Genomic DNA, 7500 nt, shown 5'->3' with positions numbered 1-7500 from the left:
TCCACACATGCATGTGTGTGTGTGTGTGTGTGTCTGTGTGTGCGTGTGTGTGTGTGTGCGTGTGTGTGTCTGTGTGTGTCTGTATCCGTGAGCGTGTGTGTGTCACTCTACTCTGTGTGCATGCATGGATGTGAGACGATTGTCACTATATTAGAGTGTGAATGGTATGTATGTACGTATGTATATGAGAGATTGAGAATGTGTGTGATCTTGTATGTGTGAGAGACAGATAGAACAAGTGAGAGAGAGAGAGAGAGAGAGAGAGAGAGAGAGAGAGTGTGTGTGTGTGTGTCTGTATCCGTGAGCGTGTGTGTGTCACTCTACTCTGTGTGCATGCATGGATGTGAGACGATTGTCACTATATTAGAGTGTGAATGGTATGTATGTACGTATGTATATGAGAGATTGAGAATGTGTGTGATCTTGTATGTGTGAGAGACAGATAGAACGAGAGAGAGAGAGAGAGTGTGTGTGTGTGTGTAACACCAGGTTCTCGGATCAACCAGTGGTAAAGCACCAAAGAAGAGTCACAGAGTCAGTCAATAAGTTAACAATTTATTAAGATGACCATTGGGCACACAAAGGGGAGTTTGGGGGATAACTGCTCTACTTTCAGGGGATAAGACACGCTAGGAGCTCACAGCAAAGTGAATACACTACAAATCAACAGTTGCAAAGTTTAAAGTGAGTTAGAATCTCAACCATGACACGAATCACACAGCCACCCGAAAAAGCCTAAAAGCAAGCAGCTAACCCCCCTAGCTACAGCCAGTGGCCCGTAGATGGTTATGGCAATAAATAGATTAAAAGCTTTGTTCTTTATTAAGTTAATTCCCAAGACTTAGATTAAAAAAATAGGGCTATCAATGCTGATCTTAAAACACCAAGCTGACCGCTGGCCTAGCCACTTAAAAGTAGTAGATGGCGTAAACAAACTCAAAAGAAATAAACTCCAACAGTACAATCATGCCAAACAATTCCACTGCCACATGCAAACAACAATCACATAACAATCAAACTAAATAAACTGCACGCCATCTACCTTACCCCCGTGCACAAAGGAGACCAAGAAAACCAAGAGGTAGTGGATTGTTTGCAGACAGTTTTTATATGGCAGTCTTCTTCCACTCTCCTCATTACTTCCTGCACTTCCTGCTTAAGCGCGTTGGCTCCCCCGCTGTATTGGTCCCGGCATTACACCCTCATCAGTCCATCCTCTTACACCCCCCGCCACTTTTCTCCAGCCCATCCTTGGGCTGACCTCAAGCCTAGCTGTATCGCTGTGGTGGGATGCCCTTAGTGGTGCGGTGTGATGTTCGCGGTTCTCGGAGCTCGGGGATCACAGGATCTTCCCCAGATGGCGTTGTGATGGATGGCTGTGGTGGGCCGGTGGGTGGCTGTAGCTGTGGTGGGCCGGTGGGTGGCTGTAGTTGTGGTGGCCCGGTGGGTGTGGTGGCCCAGGTCGACCAAGGGGTCAACCATCTGGTTGGCGGGAACATCCCAGAGGTTGATGGTCCGGGTTCCTCTGATTCAGCAGCAGCTTCCCCTTCCTGCGCAGGTGCCTGCAAAACCAGAGGACAAGGCCGGAGCAACTTCCGATGCAACACCCTTTCCTTCCCTCCCCCCTTTTCAGGTGCAACCACATAAACTGGAATATCAGGATTAGGCTGTTTAACCACAACATATGGAATATTATGCCAGAAGTTAGCCAGTTTACCTTGTCCCTTAGGACCAACATTACATACCAAAACCCTTTCTCCTATCATTAAGGGCCCTAGGAGGCCTTGGTTATCATGTTGCCTCTTTTGGTGCTGTCCTGCCCCTGCATTCAACTCACCCGCTCTCTTGTAGGCATAGTACAGGCGCTCGTGATGTCTCTTTACCCATTTTTCCACAGTGTTCCGTTCATCCAATGGACCACCCATCATGACATCCACTGGGACCCTGGCATGTCTTCCGAACATGAGGTATGAAGGTGTGTAACCTGTCGAGCTGTGGATAGTGTTGTTATAAGCATGAAGCATCTCGGATAGTCAGCCCACCTGTTCTTTTTCTCATCCACTAGAGTACCCAGCATGCCCAAGAGAGTGCGGTTGAATCGTTCTGTGAGGCCGTTACCTTCCGGATGGTAAGGGGTAGTATGACTCTTTTTACAGCCATATAAATCACAGAGCTGCCTTACTACCTTTGCTTCAAAGTTTGGACCTTGATCAGCATGGAAGCGGGCTGGACAGCCAAAGTTCTGGATGACCTGCTGCCACATTACTCTCACTGTTGTTGCAGCGGTCTGATCTCTGGTGGCTGCAGCCCATGCAAACTTGGTAAAATGATCGGTTAGGACCAAGATGTTTTGGGCTCCCCCTACTGATGCTTCTAGGGACAGAAAGTCCATGGTGATCAACTCGAGGGGGTATGAGGCCCTAATGGGAGTGAGGCCCACCGCAGATGTACTAGGCCTTTTTCTAAGGGTGCACTGTTGACATTCTGAGCACCACTTCTGAATATCTGCCGACATGTGGGCCCAGTAATAACTGGCCTGCAGTGTTTTCAGAGTCTTTTCTGCCGCAAAGTGCCCCATGTTATCATGACCACTAGTAAAGGCCTCTTTCTGTTGATTCTGGGGGAGCACCAGCTGGGAGCACCGCATGCGGGTATTGGGGTCTAGGGTCTGCCGGTACAGCACTCCCTCTCGCAGTTGTAACCGGGGCATCTCCCTCATCAGCCTCAGGACTTGAGGATTCTCTCGTTGCCGTTCAGCTGCCTTAAGGGGTCGCTTGGTCTGAAAGAAGAACAGCACACGTGAGATCACAGAGTCTTGCTGCTGCAGTTCAGCCCACCTTGCTGTTGACCAGCTCTGCCCTATCCAGGACCCTTTAGCAGAGGGAGGATTGCCTTGCGCTGGCATTGAAGCTGCATCACAAACCCCTGCAAGGCACGCCTGCACCACCTCAACAGTCACCTCTTGGAACCCAGGGATCTCCACGCCATCCTCTCCTTCCTGCGTCATTGCAGCACCTACTGGATAACGGGAGAGAGCATCAGCGTTCCCATTAGATTTGCCTGAACGATGTTTGACTTGAAAGTTATAGCTTGCTAGCCGGGTTACCCAGCGCTGCTCCACAGACCCCAATCGAGCTGTCCCAAGATGTGCAAGGGGATTATTGTCAGTATAGACTGTGAAGTCAGACCCGAGCAGGTATTCATGAAACGTTTCAGTTATAGCCCATTTGAGTGCTAGCAGCTCTAGTTTAAATGAACTATAGTTGGCATCATTGCGCTCTGCACCCTGGAGCCCTCTGCTGGCATAAGCAATTACTTTCTCTTGGCCCTCTTGAACTTGAGAGAGTACTGCTCCTAACCCCTGGAGGCTTGCATCGGTGTAAAGCAGGAAGGGTAGTGTGAAGTCAGCAAAACTCAAAATTGGAGCCTGGGTTAGGCCGTGTTTCAGAGATACAAAGGCAGCTTCACATTCCTCTGTCCAATTCCAAGCAGGGCCAGAGGTTCTTGCCTTAGATTTTTTTGTTGGACGCCCCCGCAGAAGTTGGTGCAGAGGTAAAGCCCTGTGGGAGAACCCTTCGACAAACCTGCGATAATACCCTGCCAGGCCTAAGAATGCTCGCAGCTCGGTTGGAGAGGTTGGCACTTTCCAATGTTGGACAGCTGTCACTTTGTCAGGGTCCGGAGCTATACCCGCTTCTGACACTATGTGGCCCAAGTAGTGGACGCTGCTTTGGAGGAGCTTGCATTTACCTGGCTTCAGCTTTAATCCCTGATTGGATAGGCGAGAAAAGACAAAGTCAAGTCGGTCCAGATCTGTGTCAAAGTCAGCAGCAAAGACAATTACATCGTCCAAATATATTAGTAGCGATTGATAATTGTACTCCCCTAAACAACTTTCCATCAACCGCTGAAAAGTAGCAGGTGCATTACACAAACCAAATGGCATCCGTTGGAATTCAAATAGTCCCATTGGGGTTGTGAAGGCAGTTTTTTCTATATCCTTGTCATCTACTTTGACTTGCCAATAGCCGGCAGCAAGGTCTAAGGTAGAATACCAACGGGCTTTCTTCAAACTGGTTAAGGGTTCCTCAACCCGTGGCAGAGGGTATGAATCTTTCCTTGTCACTTGATTCAATTGCCTATAATCCACACAAAAGCGGATGGAGCCATCTTTCTTCCGCACTAGGACAATAGGGGAAGACCATGGACTGGAACTTGGCCTGACGACATCAGCCTCCAACATCTGCTTTAGCAAGGCCCTGACCTCACCGTATAGGTTTGGGGGAATCTGTCGGTACCGCTGCCTGATGGGGGCTGCATCACCTGTTGGAATTTGGTGCAAGATGGTATCTGTACAGCCATAATCTTCATCATGATTCGAAAAGACAGACTGATGCTTGTCTAACAATGCTGCCAATTTCGTCCTCTCTTCCGCTGACAATGCAACCCCTTCAAGGTCAAATGCAGGTGGGGGATGGGCCTCCGTGCTGTCCCTGTTACTGTCACATTGGTTTCAATCTGGGCCTCAACTGTATTCCCCCGCACTACTTGCAGCTCAGGGCCATCATACACTTCACAGGAGTCTAAAGCCAGCAGTTCACCCAATCTTTGGTACGGATACACCACCAGTGGAGAGTTACTGATGTTGCGTACACGCACCTGCATCCTTCCGCTCTTGATAGTCACCAGGGCACGGGCCACCAGAAGTCCGTCTTGCGTGGGCAGAGGCTCCATTAGGGCTTCATGACTTCGGCCACAAGGACCCCTCCTGGCTCGGCAATTCAGGAGCAGTTCACGGTTGCCTGGCACAGTGACAGGGCGCCGGCCGGCCAGGCGTGCATAGCCTACGAATCCCTCTGGGGAAACGAAGTCCTGCTCCCTCTGGCAGATGTGCATGGCTTTTTGCCACATGACCTTGCCCAGTTCGTTCATGGATGGTTGTCTCTTCATTTCACAGGGAGCTGTGTCCTGGAACAAAACTTGCCATACTTGCTTAATTACATTCATGCCCACTAGCCCCGGCACATTTATACAGCCATCCTTAACAACAATTACCCCCACATTTGATAGGGTTACCCCCGCTACATCCATTTGTAGGGCTACACACCCCAGATATGGAATCTCTTTCCCATTGGCAGCCCTCAACTTTAGCCAGGAGGTGGGATCTTTCAGGTGCTGGCCATGCTTCCCAAAATGCGTCTCGAACCACTCCTGACGCATCATGGACACCTGGGAGCCGGTATCCAGGAGGCAGGAGACCTCTATTCCATCCATGGACACCTGGATCATGGGGCACTCCCCCATAAGACCGGAACGGGGCAGAGTGGAGAGCGAATCAGGTGCTGGCTGGGGCATAGTGGCGTGTGCCTCATGGACCGTGTGGGGCAATGCTGGGGGTGGCTCAAACATCGCTTGTGTCAGGGTGGAGTGTGACATATGGACTGTGGCAATGTAGAACGTGGATCCTTTACCATTGGGCCTGCCGTTTGATCCACAACAGCAGGGCAAACTAGTTTAACTGGCCCTGGGGGTTCTTTTGGGAGTACTGGGCGTTTTGGCTGGGGCAGTGCCGAGCAATGTGGCCAGGAACTCTGCAGTTATAGCAGATGGGGCGTCCTTGTTCATCATACTCACAGGGTCTCGAGTGGGGTCCTGTCCTTTGATGCCTAGGGCTTGGCGAATAACTTAGAGAGTGGATGGTGGCTGGTGTTGTGGTGCCTTCTCAAACCTCACTTTCTGGATCTCATCCCTGAAACCCTGCAGCAGAGACTGAGACAGACTGCTCACCTGGGTTTCGACTTCTTTGGCCAGCTCAGTTTTTAATTCTGCTTTGAGCCTTTGTAGAGCATCTTCCCAGGGTTGTTTGGTTGGGGCTGCTTTCACCATCCCACAACAGGCTTGGCCATCTTCCTCCAGTCCCGCACGCAATATTCCCTCCTTTTTGACATCTAAAAATGTAAGTGTATTATCCAACGTCACCTTCATTCTTAGGTCTCTCCTCAGGCCATCGTCATATAGCCCTGCCAGGAACTGGTCTTGCATCAGCACCTCTGGGTTCCGGATGTTTTCGGTGTCTTTTATCATCATCTTCTGCCAGCATTCCTGGAGGCGAAGTACAAAAACCCTCACACTTTCTGCAGCCTGTTGCCTACAATTGAAGAAAAGAGAGCGAGCGACAGAAGCAGGGGCAGTATGGGCATACAACTCTTCTAGCTTTTTGAACACCTTCCCCCTCTAAGGAATTGACAACCCAGTCCAACTGACTATCTGCTGGGATGGCATACATTCTAGACCACATCTGTACATCATTTTTCCACTGTTTAAAAGTCACTTAATTTTCCCCTCTCCCCCCAGAGAATCTAGAACAAGGCATCATAAATGGTACAAAAGAAGGCATTGAAAAAGCTCTTGGTCTCCGCTCTCCTTCATTCTGATTTATGGACATCTTCAATGGGCTAAACCACTTGTGTTGATCCTGCCGACTACGCCAAATGTAACACCAGGTTCTCGGATCAACCAGTGGTAAAGCACCAAAGAAGAGTCACAGAGTCAGTCAATAAGTTAACAATTTATTAAGATGACCATTGGGCACACAAAGGGGAGTTTGGGGGATAACTGCTCTACTTTCAGGGGATAAGACACGCTAGGAGCTCACAGCAAAGTGAATACACTACAAATCAACAGTTGCAAAGTTTAAAGTGAGTTAGAATCTCAACCATGACACGAATCACACAGCCACCCGAAAAAGCCTAAAAGCAAGCAGCTAACCCCCCTAGCTACAGCCAGTGGCCCGTAGATGGTTATGGCAATAAATAGATTAAAAGCTTTGTTCTTTATTAAGTTAATTCCCAAGACTTAGATAAAAAATAGGGCTATCAATGCTGATCTTAAAACACCAAGCTGACCGCTGGCTGAGCCACTTAAAAGTAGTAGATGGCGTAAACAAACTCAAAAGAAATAAACTCAACAGTACAATCATCATGCCAAACAATTCCACTGCCACATGCAAACAACAATCACATAACAATCAAACTAAATAAACTGCACGCCATCTACCTTACCCCCGTGCACAAAGGAGACCAAGAGAACCAAGAGGGAGAGGATTGTTTGCAGACAGTTTTTATATGGCAGTCTTCTTCCACTCTCCTCATTACTTCCTACACTTCCTGCTTAAGCGCGTTGGCTCCCCCGCTGTATTGGTCCCGGCATTACACCCTCATCAGTCCATCCTCTTACATGTGTGTGTGTGTGTGTGTGTGTGTGTGTGTGTGTGTGTGTGTGTGTGTGTGTGTGTGTGTGTGTGTGTGTGAGGCAAGGACTTAACAGGGTTGCACTAAGGCTGGCACAGGCTCCAGGGGAGGAGAACAGGACCGGAAATCTGTGCAGCTTTGGGGAGAAGCACAGAGGAAATCATCGCCTGAGGGGGCTGCCATGTCTGCCATAACCCCCTTCAGCCCCACACAACCCCAATAGAGAACAGAGGGAGGCAGGGAGGGATGG

The sequence above is a fragment of the Clupea harengus genome, chromosome 16 (genome assembly GCF_900700415.2).
Source record: "Clupea harengus chromosome 16, Ch_v2.0.2, whole genome shotgun sequence".
Taxonomy (NCBI): Eukaryota; Metazoa; Chordata; class Actinopteri; order Clupeiformes; family Clupeidae; genus Clupea; species Clupea harengus.
This window is presented reverse-complemented; position numbering follows the sequence as displayed.